Here is a 14,603-nt window from a genome sequence, read left to right as displayed (position 1 = left end):
TTCTCCCCTTCCCCTGCTCTCTGTTTCCTCCTCCCCTGCTCTCTGTTTCCTCCTCCCCCTGTCCTCTCCTACCTTCCTCCTCCTCCTCCTCCTCCTCCTTCTTCTTCTCCCTCTCCCTGCCCTCTGTTTCCTCCTCCCCCTGCCCTCTCTCCTACCCTCCTCCTCCTCCTTCTTCTCCTCCTTCTCCCTCTCCCTGCCCTCTGTTTCCTCCTCCCCCTGCCCTCTCTCCTACCCTCCTCCTCCTCCTCTCTCTTCTTCTCCTTCTCCCTTCCCCTGCCCTCTGTTTCCTCCTCCCTCTGCCCTCCACCCTCTCCTACTCTTCTTCTTCTTCTTGTCCCTTCCCCTGCTCTCTGTTTCCTCCCACCTCTCCTACTCTCCTTCTACTTCTTGTCCCTTCCCTTGCCGTCTCTAGCCACCTCCCTCTGCCCTCCGCCCTCTATCCTACTCTCCTTCTTCTTGTCCCTTCTCCTGCTCTGTCTCCTCCCGCCTCTCGTACTCTCCTTCTACTTCTTGTCCCTTCCCTTGCCGTCTCTAGCCACCTCCCTCTGCCCTCCACCCTCTATCCTACTCTCCTTCTTCTTCTTGTCCCTTCCCCTGCTCTCTGTTTCCTCCTCCCTCTGCCCTCCACCCTCTCTCCCACCCTCCTCCTTCTACTTCTTCTTGTCCCTTCCCTTGCTCTCTGTCTTCTCCTCCCTCTGCCCTCCGCCCTCTCTCCTACTCTCCTTCTTCTTCCCTCTTGTCCCTTCCCCTGCTCTCTGTTTCCTCCTCCCTCTCCTACTCTCCTTCTTCTGCCTTCTTGTCCCTTTCCTTGCCCTCTCTACCAACCTCCCTCCACTCTCCTACTCTCCTTCTTCATCTTGTCCCTTCCCCTGCTCTGTTTCCTCCTCCCTCTGCCCTCCTCTCTCCTACTCTCCTTCTTTCTTCTTCTTGTCCCTTCCCTTGCTCTGTTTCCTCCTCCCTCTGCCCTCCTCCCGCTCCTACTCTCCTTCTTCTTCTTGTCCCTTTCCCTGCTCTCTGTTTTCTCCTCCCCCTGCCCCCTCCCTCTCTTACTCTCCTTCTTCCTTCTTGTCCCTTCTGCTCTCTGTCATTTCCTTCCTCTCCTACTGTCCTTCTTCTGCCTTCTTGTCCCTTGCCTTGCTCTATCTAGCCACCCTCCTCTGCCCTCCTCTTCCCTACCCTCCTTTTTCCTCCTCCTCCTTCCCATCTCTTCCTTCCTCTTCTCTCCTTTCTCTCCTCCCCTCCATCTTCCTCCTCCTTCCTGCTATCTCTTCCTTCCTCTCCCTCCCCTTCCCTCCTCTCCCTCCTCCCCACCTTCTTCCTCTTCCTTTCTGTCTTTCTCCCTCTTCTCTCCTCTCTCTCCTACTCTCTATTCCTCCCTCTTCGTCCTCCTCCCTCTCCCTTCCCCTGCTCTCTTCCTCCTCCTCTTCCTTGCCCTCCTTCCTGTCCCTTCTCCTGATCTCTATCTCTTCCTCCCTCTGCCCTCCTTTCTTTCCTACCCACCTCCTTCATCCTCCTTCCTGTCGTTCTCCCTCTTTTCTCTTCTCTCTCCTACTCTCCCTCTTCCCTCCTCTCTCCTACTCTCCCTCTTCTCTCCTTTCTCTCCAACTGTCCCTCTTCCCTCCTTTCTCTCCTACTCTCCCTCTTCTCTCCTTTCTCTCCTACTCTCCCTCTTCTCTCCTTTCTCTCCTACTCTCCCTCTTCTCTCCTCCTTCCTGTCCCTGCCTCTGTTTTCTGCCTCTTCCTCCCTCTTTCCTCTCCCCCCTCTCTTCTTCCCTCTTTCCTCCTCTCTCTCCCCCTTCTCTTCTTCCCTCTTTCCTCCTCTCTCTCCCCCCTTCTCTTCCTCCTCCTTCCTCTCCCTTCCTATGTTGTCTCTTCCTCCCTCTGCCTTACTCTTCCCTACTCTTGGAGGAACAGCGTGGCTCAGTGGAAAGAGCCCGGGCTTTGGAGTCAGAGGTCATGGGTTCGAATCCCGGCTCCGCCAACTGTCAGCCGTGTGACTTTGGGCGAGTCACTTAACTTCTCTGTGCCTCAGTTCCCTCATCTGTAAAATGGGGATTAAAACTGTGAACCCCCCCCCCCCCCGTGGGACAACCTGATCACCTTGTAACCTCCCCAGCGCTTAGAATAGTGCTTTGCACATAGTAAGCACTTAACAAACACCCCCACCCGCTTCCGGGCATTGGTGAGCCACGGGCAGGGGCTGGCAGAAGTCACGGGCAACCGGGTGCCCCAGAATCGGCCATTCCGAGCAGTCCGTGGAAAACGCATTGTCCGCTCCCACAGGAAACACCAATTCACCACCCCAAAGATCAGTTGTTTAGCAGCTGCAGTCATCATCATCATCATCATCAATCGTATTTATTGAGCGCTTACTGTGTGCAGAGCACTGGACTAAGCGCTTGGGAAGTCCAAGTTGGCAACATATAGAGACAGTCCCTACCCAACAGTGGGCTCACAGTCTAAAAGGGGGAGACAGAGAACAAAACCAAGCATACTAACAAAATAAAATAAATAGATATGTACAGGTAAAATAAATAAATAAATAAATAAATAGAGTAATAAATATGTACAAGCATATATACATACATACAGGTGCTGTGGGGAAGGGAAGGAGATAAGATGGGGAGATGGAGAGGGGGACGAGGGGGAGAGGAAGGAAGGGGCTCTAAGTGGAAGCAGTGTGGCCTATTGGATAGAGCACAGACCCGGGCGCCAGAAGGACCTGGGTTCTAATCCCCACTCTGCCACTTGTCTGCTGAGGGACCTTGGGAAAGCCACTTTACTTCTCTGTGCCTCAGTTACCTCATCTGTAAAATGGGGATTAAGTCCACGTGGGACAGGGACTGTGTCCAAGCTGATGAGCTTATGTCTACCCCAGGACTTAGTACTTATTAAGGGAACTTAAATGGCATTTTTAAAAATGTGGATCTTACCGAGTTTTTCAGAATGGGAGGGAACTAAAAAAGTGGTAAAAGTGGGATTTCTGGTCATGCTTCACTCCAAATCTTACCCTAAAAATATACTTAATTTAGGGTACCAGCAAATGATATTCTGGGGACAAGTTGGGTTTTTTTTTCTAATGGAGTTTCCTTTCAGCAGATTTCCCACATCTGGATGGCCCAAGTTACCTTAAAACACAAAGGATCATCAGGAGCAGATGGGTTGAAGCCTTCGGAGCCTTGAACAAGAAGTCAGAAACCGGAAAACAGTGAGTAGAAACAGTTGGGGACTCACAAACCACTGAATTTGAGTGAGGACCAGAGGGGGAGGGGGTTTTCCTGGTGTTATAAGGCTTAAGGGGTTCAAACTGCTTCCACAAGCCTCCCCTCCTACCACCAATTCCCCCTTTCCTCAGTTCCCTTCTCTAGAGCTGACAGTTCACTGCCTCCTCTCCCCTACCTGAGTCACAAGTTTGACCTAATAATAAAAAAAAGAGATATTTGTAAACGTACCGCTCTGTGCCAAGCCTTATAATCAGCGCTGGAGTAGATTTGATGCCCACGTGGGACTCAAGTCTACGGGGAAGGGAGAACAGGTATTAAATCCCCAGTTTGCAAATGAGGAAGCTGAGGCACAGAGCATTTAAGTGACTTGTCCAAGGTCTTACAGCAGGCTAGTAGTGGAGTTGGGATTAGAACCCAGGTCCTCTGACTCCCAAGACCAGGATCTATCCACTAGGCCACACTGCCTGTCTTCGGGAAAGACGTATCTGCTCAGAGAAGTAGCGTGCCTTGTGGATAGCACACGGGCCTGGGAGCCAGAAGGACCTGGGTTCAAATCGCGGCTCCACCAGTTGCCTGCCGTATGACCTTGGGCAAGTCATTTCACTTCTCTGGGCCTCAGTTACGTCATCCGTAAAATAGGGGTGAGTGTGAGCTGACCATAGTTCTGTCGTAGAAAGGAATTACAGTTCATGTGGTTGAGGATGAAAAATCTTCAAATCTCAGTTTACACTATCATGTTATCTGGTCTCACCTGCCTGGATGGTTCAGGTCAAAAGAACACGTTCCTTTACTGTCTCCATCTCTTTTAATGGAGATTGTTTTATTCTGTTCCATTTCTGAGCAAATTCTCACAGCTCATATTGGAAAACTGAATTTCCCCTTTGGTTCTTACACTATTTGGGTTACTGAATCCCAAAGCTGAAGCAGGAGTATTAACATTTATGTGACTGATGTTTTTTGGTAATCGTAGCAGTAGTAATAATAGTAATAGCATTCACTAAGTACTTATTGTGTGCAGAACACTGTACTAAACAGCGTGGCTCAGTGGAAAGAGCCCGGGCTTTGGAGTCAGAGGTCATGGGTTCAAATCCCGGCTCCGCCAGTTGTCAGCTGTGTGACTTTGGGCATATCACTTCACTTCTCTGTGCCTCAGTGACCTCATCTGTAAAATGGGGATTAAGACTGTGAGCCCCCCGTGGGACAACCTGATCACTTTGTAACCTCCCCAGCACGTAGAACAGTGCTTTGCATATACTACGTGCTTAATAAATGCCATTATTATTATTATTATTACTAAACTCCAGAAAAAAATTACACAGGTGAGACTCAGACAGACAGTCCCTGGCCCTTCAGGGACTCATATTTTAAAAATAATGTGGAGAAAGATTCATTCATTCAATTCAGTCGTATTTATTGAGCGCTTACTGTGTGAAAGATGAAATTATAATTATAATTAATTAGCTATAGTACTCATTAAGCACTTACTATGTGCCGAACACTGTTCCTAGCTCTAGGGCGGATTCAGGTTAATCAGTTTGGACACAGTCCCTGTTCCACATGGGGCTCACAGTCTAAGTAGGAGGGAGTAGGATTTAATCCCCATTTTACAGATGAGATGACTGAGGCACAGAGGAAGTGAAATGACTTGGCTAAGGTCACGCAGCAGAGAAGTGGTGGAGCTGGTATTAGAACCCAGGTCCTCGGACTCCCAGGGTCATGCTGTTTCCTCTACACAACACTGCTTCTCAAATTCATTCAGTCCTATTTATTGAGCGCTTACTGTGTGCAGAGCACCGTACTAAGCACTTAAGAAAGAACAATACGACAATAAACAGTGACATTCCCTACCCGCAAGGAGCTCACAGTCTCAAATACACATATTAATACAAAAGCAGCATAAAAGATAGAAGGTCAGAGCTGAACTCAAGTTTGGTGGTAAAGGAGACCTGGAGGAACCCAGGACACCGAGAGTCCAGATAGGTGTCCTACTTAGCAAGGTGGCTGAACATTTGAAAAAAATCTGCTTTTAGCATCCTTTTTTCATTTTGCTTTAAGGGTGAGCACACTTTAATTACAGCGTGACCCTGAGGTATTTTTTTAGTTCTTGCAATAACCTTTTGACACTGCGGGTCTATTAGTTTCTGAAACTATTCTTTGGGCCACTAATATACATTTTTCCAGATACCCCACAACTCTCTCGTCCTGATTCATGCTTTCCGTAGAAATCAGATTCTCTGCTCTCCTGGGCTCTATAACATATTTTATAATGACTGCACACATACCAGTTACACCTAAACCTTGAGTTGAAAATGTGCCAGTTTTCTTATCATCATTAACAAACTTCTTAATCAAGCTGACATTACTGTTAGATAGTCAATAGTCCCACTTGGCTGTCACCTTTCCTGTGAGAATCTCAGGGTACTTTACAAAGCAGTTTATTGGTATTTGAGAAATAAGAGTATAATCCCTTCCTACCTTATGGTTTATTTGCAGTAGCTTCGCAAATTCAAATTGTCTTTTGAGTAGAGCTCCATGGTTTCTCCAAAGAATTTCAGAAAGACCTCCACGTGCTCAGTTCCATTACCTAAAGTCAACTTTTTATAAATAGCCCTATCATAATCATTAATTCTGGTTGTGATAATGGTATTTATTGAGTGTGGGCTAGTTGCAGTGCACTGCATTACGACAGGATGACTCTTTTTCTGATCTCCTGGATTCCAGACTATGAGATCCAGTTTAATAATGTCACTTCCAAGAGGTAGAAGCTGAATTTTCCATCCCCTCTCTGAAGATACGTATATGTGTCTCCAGTCTGTCTTGACTAAAATAAATTTGCAAGAATTTGAGTGGTTTATTACATGGTAAATGTAAAATTTAAAAATATCTATAATAATAATAATAATAATGGAATTTATTAAGCGCTTACTATGTGCAAAGTAGTAGTAATAGTAGTAATATTTATGATGCAGCCATTGGGTGCTGTGCACTGCCCCTTAGCTTGTAAACTTCCCTGCTGCTTGAAAGCACAGATCACATCTTCTAGCTCTATTGTATCCTCCCAAGCACTTAGTACAATGCTCTGAACAGAGTTAGCACTCAATAAATGCTATTATTGATTGTACTATCTTGGGAAATACAAAATTAAGACATATAAGATGTTCCCCACCGACTGCTTCTGTGTTTTTGACCATAGACTCTGAGTTACAAGGAGCCTGAAATCTGCTCCTCTAACTACGATACTCTACTGAGCTTTGTTTCCATCACCAGACTCCTCTCCCCCTTTTTTATTTTAAGATTGTGAACCACCTTACACACACACACACACACACACACACACACTCACTCTACCACAAGGGCAGAAATCATCCTGTCTAATTCCCATTTATGCATTCTTCCACAGTACAGTGTTCTCCACATAGTAAGGGCTTAATGACTACTACTCCTATTTTTTAACTTGTTAAAAATATTTGTTAAAAAAATTTGTTAAAAGTATTTGCTAAGTGCTTACTATGTGTGAGGCACTGTACTAAGCACGGGGGTAGATACAGGCTAATCAGGTTGGACACAGTCCTTGTCCCATGTGGGCTCCTGGTCTTAATCCCCATTTTACAGATGAGGCCCAGAGAAGTGAAGTGAATTACTGTTTCTTCAGGGAGCTTACACTCTTGGTTGTTAATGTCCTGGGGGAAGCCAGGTATCTTGCAATCGCATGGCTGTTGCCAAACTGGAACATTAGCGTAGAGAAAATAGGATACCTCAGCCATTGTCTTTAGGTCAGCAATAAAAGATGATGGTTGTGGCTGTTTGTGTCCTATTTTTGTTTCCTAGAAAAGACTGCTATAGGGAAGGCAGAAAAACTGGATGTTGCATTTTTTCATAAGTGACAAGACATGACACTGTTCTTACTGCGTGGCTAACTTTAAAATCCACCCCAAGCCATTAAATCAAACCAACAGTCAGTAAGCACACTGAACTCAGTTAAGTGGTCTTCAATACTTATCTATTTCAATTGGATTATTGCAAAGTTAAAAGGGTTTCAGACACACTGGCACATTTTCAATGAGGTGATATTTACCTGCTTTTTTTTTTACGATATTTGTTAAGCACTTACTGTGTTCCAGACACTCTATTAAGTGGTGGAGTAGATACAAAATAATTGGGTTGGACACAGTCCCTGTCCCCACATAGGGCTCACATTCTTAATCCACATTTTACAGATGAGACAAATGGTGGAGCAGAAATCGGAACCCAGATCCTCTTACTCCCAAACTTGTGCTCTTTCCACCAAGCCTTGTTTCTTCTTGTTTTGCCTCTTCATGACTCAACGTGGCTCTGGTTCCTGGGTACATACTTAGGAGGTATGCTTTATCTCTTCTCTGAGGTCTGTTTTGTCTGGTAAAAGATTTTGCTCTGGAGGGAGTTAAAACCATTAGCTAAAATGAGAACTCGGGTCATTTGTGGATTTCAAATATCCATCTTTTCCATGTACCCAAATCCCAACCCATTTGAGCATGTGGGTCGGGAAAGGTTTGGAAACCAAACGACATCTTTTACGAACTCTAGAAAAAGGGGATATCTTAAGCGTGGAATTGGGAAAAAAAACCCTTCATAGACTTGTGTCATCATTATCTTATTCTTAGACCTTGCTATTAGAGCACATGGTGCTCTTCAGACAGCCTTGAAATAGGGAACTAAATTGGAGAAAGAATGCTTTCACACACCAAGGGTAAAGCTATAAGACCAGGGTCAAATGAAATTTGCTAGTTCCTCTGAAACCAGAATGTTTAGAGTGACCTTCAGGGCAAAGTCAAGAAGGGTGGTGTTTTGAGAACTTTCACCTCAACAACTGGTGGAGAACATTTTTATTAGAAGCAGAAGAATATTTTAGGAGCATCACTTCTATCCATTTGGAACTGAGAATCTTTTCATCAACTCTGGGAAATGACTGTGGTGATTAAAGGAGTAAATTGGAAGGCATTGGAGGGAGGGAAGAAACCAGAAGAAGAGAGAGAGAGAGAAAGAAAATGAGAATGAATGTGAATGTGTTCCCATTAGGTGAATGTGTGTAATAATGAAGGACGACTGCTAACCTGTAAAATAGGCTTTAGTTGGAGGTTTCTGGGGATGAGGCCCAGGTTTCCTTACCCAAACTCCAGTAAGCCAGGTAACCTTTAATTTGCTTTAAATCTAATGGTAAATTTTAATGATTTGCCAAAGTGACACCCTCTCTTCTGAGAGTGAATGGATGAAAAGAAAGCCTTCTGTACCTGGTGACAGGTAAGAGTATCAAGGAGAAGGATGGAAATCAAGATGTTTAATAAATTAATTTGAGATATACAAATTTAACAGAATTCCAAATTTCCGGGTTTGACATGGAGAGATCTTGGGGCCTTTGATGAGTTAATATAAAAGTAAAAGCATATTTCGCAAGAATGAAGTTTTAACAGTGTGGATAAGAGGGAGGCATGTGGTTTCTTCTTCATGATGCCTGATTCGAATCTTAGACTCTGATAGGGAGACTGTTAAGTTCGTTATGGGCAGGGAATGTGTCCGCTAATTCTGTTGTATTGTAATAATAATAATGATGGTATTTGCTAAGAGCTTACTATATGCAAAGCATTGTTCTAAGCGCTGCAGGCATACAAGGTGATCAGGTTGTCCCACGTGGGGCTCACAGTCTTAATCCCCATTTTACAGATGAGGGAACTGAGGCACAGGGAAGTTAAGTGACTTGCCCAAAGTCACACAGCTGACAATTGGTGGAGCCGGCATTTGAACCCATGACCTCTGACTCCAAAGCCCGTACTCTTTCCACTGAGCCATGCTGCTTCTTCTATTGTACTCTCCCAAGCGCTTAGTCCAGTGCTTTGCACATAGTAGGCGCTCAATAAATACCATTTACTGATTGCGACAGAGCCCTGAGGTTCTTGGCGTCTGTGTGGAGACGGGCAGAACTCTGTGTCTTTTCCAAATCAGTCCTTTTTTTTTCTGCCACTTTGGAGAAGATGGCTTTCCAGAAGTGGCGGATAATTCCCACTCCTCCAGGAAGCCCACTGTGCGGTGAGGGTCGGGGCTGGGGCTTCTTTGAGGCTCCCCTATGTCTCTATATGTTGCCAGTTTATACTTCCCAAGCACTTAGTATAGTGCTCTGCACACAGTAAGCGCTCAATAAATACGATTGATGATGATGATGATGATGACTCCAGAGAGCACTAGGCAGGGGAGAAGAAGGGATGGGGTTAACAAGGGCTGAGATCAGAGGAGGTATAGGATCTTAACCTACAATCATTAAGAGCAGCGAAGCAATGAATCGGAGAGATCCTGCACTAGTCTAGCCCATTCTGAGCAGCTTATAAATTCTGCCTGATAAAGATGGTGACGATCAGTCAGGGGTAAGGACGTGGTGGAAAGGGACATACTTTCTGATGAGAAAAATGTACCAAACGTGCCAATATGTTGGGGCAGCTGCTCCATGACTCACAGGCTAGAAACTTCAGGATGATTGGTCCGAGGATCAGCTAATTTGGCAAATAAGTTTCTGATTGCAATCCTCAGACTATTTATTCTAAAAATCTATCGGCCTATTTTTGCGTGGAGATTTGAAACGGTCCCTCTTGATGGGAACAGCCCCGCCCTTAATGGGAAACTGAGAAATTATGAATTTATAATGGTCTTGTTTATAACAGGATGGGGAGAGGAGCTGGAGAGTGATGAGAAGAAAGGCACATTAATGAAGTGAGCTTTTCTTTTTGCCGAAAGAGACCTATTGACCGGCGCTGAGAAAATTGTTAGGAAATGAACAATAGAAAGCGTTCGGGGTTGCTTTCTGGTTTCCGCGTTCCGCTGAGTTCTTTAGCTCTAAAGAGACATATTGACTGATGTTGGGAAAATTGTTAAAAACAAATTCTGTCCAATGATATTCTCTGCTAGGTTAAAGTTCAAATAGGAGTCATTCATTCATTCATTCAATCGTATTTATTGAGCGCTTACTGTGTGCAGAGCACTGTACTAAGCGCTTGGGAAGTACAAGTTGGCAACATATAGAGACGGTCCCTACCCAACAGTGGGCTCACAGTCTAGAAGGGGGAGACGGAGAACAAAACAAAACAGATTAACAAAATAAAATAAATAGAATATGTACTAGCAAAATAAATAAATAAATAGAGTAATAAATATGTAAAAACATATATATTCATATATACAGGTGCTGTGGGGAATGGAAGGAGGTAAGGCAGGGGGTGGAGAGGAGGAGGAGGGGGAGAGGAAGGAGGGGGCTCAGTCCGGGGGAAGGAGGGAATGTGTACATTATATTGTTGTGTTGTACTCTCCCAAGCGCTTAGTACAGTGCTCTGCACACAGTCAACACTCAGTAAATGTGATTGAGTTGGGAATGGGTGTTATTTGGAGGTCATTGGCTAAGTGAGTTTTCACTTAACTAGCACTGTATCAGTTGAGACTGTTGACTCATTCAAAGTATTTGCAGCAGAGGACTTTAGAGAATTAGAGGCCAAAACGTGAATCCCCAAATTTTAATTAGTATTCTAGGGCTTGCAGTTGAATTATAACCGAGATTTGGAATTTTGAGTCGCCTCTGGAATTTTTGTAGTTTTATTCTTTTCTTGATAAAGGTATGCTACCTACCATATTTCAAAATAACAGTTTTGCACTGTAGGCTTCTGTTTTGTTTAAGTACAATATTGCCAGTTTAAAAAAATGTATTTTTATTACAATACTTGGAATTCAGATAACATTTTCCTCCCGGGAATTCAAAATGCCAGCAAAGAGTATAAAATTGGAAAATAAGATCCTAGAGATAATAAAGAATTTACAAAGGCTTTAAAGTTACTTTGCTTTTGAAACTCAGTATGATAATAAGGGAATTGATCTGTAAGAATACAGGCTTCTCTTGCTTCTCAATGGGGATGTGAAGGAATAAAGAAATAGTATAAAGTGGAACTGGGTAAATGAGACCCAGTTTAATACAGTCAAGTGGGCTAGGATGGAGGAGAAGCAGTTTAGGGAGGATGAGACTCCAGACCCCAAGCAAACAACTTGTTTATGATCAACAAAAAGCAGGGTTGTAAGATTGGCAACATTTTAGATAATAATAGTAATAATGATGGTATTTGTTAAGCGCTTACTATGTTCTAAGCGCTGGGGAGGTTACAGGGTGATCAGGTTGTCCCACGGGGAGCTCACAGTCTTAATCCCCATTTTACAGATGAGGTAGCTGAGGCGCAGAGACTTGCCCAAACTCACACAGCTAACCCTTGATGGAGCCGGGATTTGAACCCATAATAATAATAATAATAATGTTGGTATTTGTTAAGCGCTTACTATGTGCAAAGCACTGTTCTAAGCGCTGGGGTAGGTACAAGATAATCAGGTTGTCCCACGGGGGGCTCACAGTCTTCATCCCCATTTTACAGATGAGGGAACTGAGGCCCAGAGAAGGGAAGTGACTTGCCCAACGCCACACAGCTGACAAGTGGCGGAGCCGGGATTTGAACCCATGACCTCTGACTCCAAAGCCCGGGCTCTTTCCACTGAGCCACGCTGGATCTTACTGACTGGCTTTCTAATCTCTTGAAATCTCCTCCAGCTCAGTGTTGCTGTTACTGTTAACAGCAGTGAGAAGCAGCCTGGCTTAGTGGAAAGAGCACAGCCCTGGGAGTCAAAGGTCGTGGGTTCTAATCCCGGCTCCGCCACTTGTCTGCTGTGTGACCTTGGGCAAGTCACTTCACTTCTGTATGCCTCCGTTACCTTGTCTGTAAAATGGGGATTAAGGCCGTGAGCCCCCCGTGGGACAACATGATGACCTTGCATCTACCCCAGCGCTTAGAACAGTGCTTGCCCACGGCCTTTTAGACCGTGAGCCCACTGTTGGGTAGGGACTGTCTCTATATGTTGCCAGTTTGTACTTCCCAAGCGCTTAATACAGTGCTCTGCACACAGTAAGCGCTCAATAAATACGATTGACGATGCTTGCCCACGGCCATTTCCTTTCAAGCCGCCACTCCTCCTGCTCCACCTTTTGACCCATTGTTTCCCACCCCCAGAATCCTGGGCTGCAGTATGTGAAATCTCTTCCATGAATCCACAGACTATATTACAAAAAAAAAAAAACCCAGACACACATTTAGAAGGTTAAGTAAATTTTTCGTGTTCCTCAATGAGGAAAAGTATAAACAGCATCCTGCAGATTTACAATACTTTGGCTTCTCTTTTCACTCCTTCCCTCCAATCTCCTCTCACCCGCTCCAAAAAGTTCCTAATATACACCGCGATTTCAAATCACTTATCACGGTGTAGGCTGATGGGTGTATTAGCCTGCACACTAAATTTTGGTCCTCATTTATGCTTATTAAAAAACACCACTAAATTCTCCTCTGACAAGCTGTATCTTATCTTCTAAACCAAGTTTTATTGTGTCTGGCAGCGTTACAACCTGCCTACTAAATTCTCTTCTGAGTGAAGAATATTCACAGTTCAGATGACTGATGAGAGATGGTAATAATAATGGCATTTATTAAGCACTTACTATGTGCAAAGCACTGTTCTAAGTGCTTCCACTTCCCAACACTACACATTTCCCTCCATTCCAGCCCTGGCCAGCGCAGAGCGTCTACAGACTTGTGTGAGTTCTCAGTAAAGTCTCCCAAAACAGCTCTATTGCTTCTTTTTTTTTTTTGGAATGGTATTTGTTAAGCGCTTACTATGTGTCAGGCACTGTTCTAAGCGCTACAGTAGATACAAGTTAATCAGATGGAACACAGTCCTTGTCCCATGTGGGGTTCACAGTCCAAGTACTGTGCCTTGGTTACCTCATCTGTAAAATGGGGACTAAGACTGTGAGCCCCTTGGGGGACAACCTGATCACCTTGTAACCTCTCCAGCACTTAGAACAGTGCTTTGCACATAGTAAATGCTTAATAAATGCCATTATTATCATTATTATTATTAAGTAGATGGAAAAACGGGTATTACAGGTTTTACAGATGAGGCAACTGAGGCCCTGAGAAGTGAACTGACTTGCCCAAGGTCACCCAGCAGGCAAGTCCTGGTTCCACTAATTGTCAGCTCCGTGACTTTGGGCAAGTCACTTAACTTCTCTGTGCCTCAGTTCCCTCATCTGTAAAATGGGGATTAAGACTGTGAGCCCCCCGTGGGACAACCTGATCACCCTGTATCCCCCAAGTGCTTAGAACAGTGCTTTGCACATAGTAAGCACTTAACAAATACTATTATTATTATTATTATTATTATTATTGTTATTATTATGTATTTTAGCTGGGATTAGAATCCACATCCCCTGATTCCCAGGCCCAGGCTTTGTCCACTATGCCATGCTATGAGCTCATCGTGGGCAGGGAATGTTCATTCATTCATTCAATCGTTTTTATTGAATGCTTACTGTGTGCAGAGCACTGTACTAAGCGCTTGGGAAGTACAAGTCGGCAACATATAGAGACGGTCCCTACCTGACAACGGGCTCACAGTCTAGAAGGGGGAGGCAGACAACAAAACAAAACATGTGGTCAGGTGTCAAGTCATCAGAATAAATAGAAGTAGGGCAGGTGTTAAGTCGTCAGAATAAATAGAAGTAAAGCTAAATGCACATCATTGACAAAATAAATAGAATAGTAAATATGTACTAGTAAAATAGAGTAATAAATCTGTTGTTGTATTGTCCCAAGCGCTTAGTACAGTGTGTTGCACACAGTAAGTGCTCAATAAATATGACTGACTGAATGAATGAATGCTTCTCTCTTAAATGACTCCTCCTCACTGGGACTATGCCGCCCCAGTCCTGCAGGACACATTTATGTCTTTGTAATACAGCATCCTTTATGTAGATATATAATCATCAGCATCATCAATCGTATTTATTGAGCGCTTACTATGTGCAGAGCACTGTACTAAGCGCTTGGGAAGTACAAATTGGCAACATATAGAGACCGTCCCTACCCAACAGTGGGCTCACAGTCTAAAAGGGGGAGACAGAGAACAAAACCAAACATACTAGCAAAATAAAATAAATAGAATAGATATGTACAAATAAAATAAATAAATAAATAGAGTAATAAATATGTACAAACATATATACATATATACAGGTGCTGTGGGGAAGGGAAGGAGGTAAGATGGTGGGGATGGAGAGGGGGACGAGGGGGAGAGGAAGGAATATAATATAAAATATAATATGAACAAATGTCTCATTTAAACAGGTGTAAAATGTGACGCATTTTGCAAATACTGGAAAGATAAAGCATAGATAGATTCCTGTCACGTCTTAAAATAAGCAATCTCTTCAGATTTATTTACAATTTTTCCACATTATTCCGTATCATGCCACTCACACCACGTAAGAGTTGCAAA

At 44.1% G+C, this 14,603-nt stretch overlaps 1 protein-coding gene across 1 annotated transcript in view; it reads left to right on the top strand.

Moving 5' to 3' along the window:
• CEP295 (centrosomal protein 295) overlaps positions 1 to 14,603 on the top strand; it is a 125,273-nt gene that overhangs the window by 31,453 nt on the left and 79,217 nt on the right. The window contains exon 3 of the mRNA XM_038762101.1: positions 3,100 to 3,208. The gene's annotated coding sequence lies outside the window, so the exon portion shown is untranslated. The remainder of the gene's footprint in view (positions 1 to 3,099; positions 3,209 to 14,603) is intronic.

Source organism: Tachyglossus aculeatus, chromosome 20, assembly GCF_015852505.1.
Source record: "Tachyglossus aculeatus isolate mTacAcu1 chromosome 20, mTacAcu1.pri, whole genome shotgun sequence".
NCBI lineage: Eukaryota > Metazoa > Chordata > Mammalia > Monotremata > Tachyglossidae > Tachyglossus > Tachyglossus aculeatus.
This window is presented reverse-complemented; position numbering and strand designations above follow the sequence as displayed.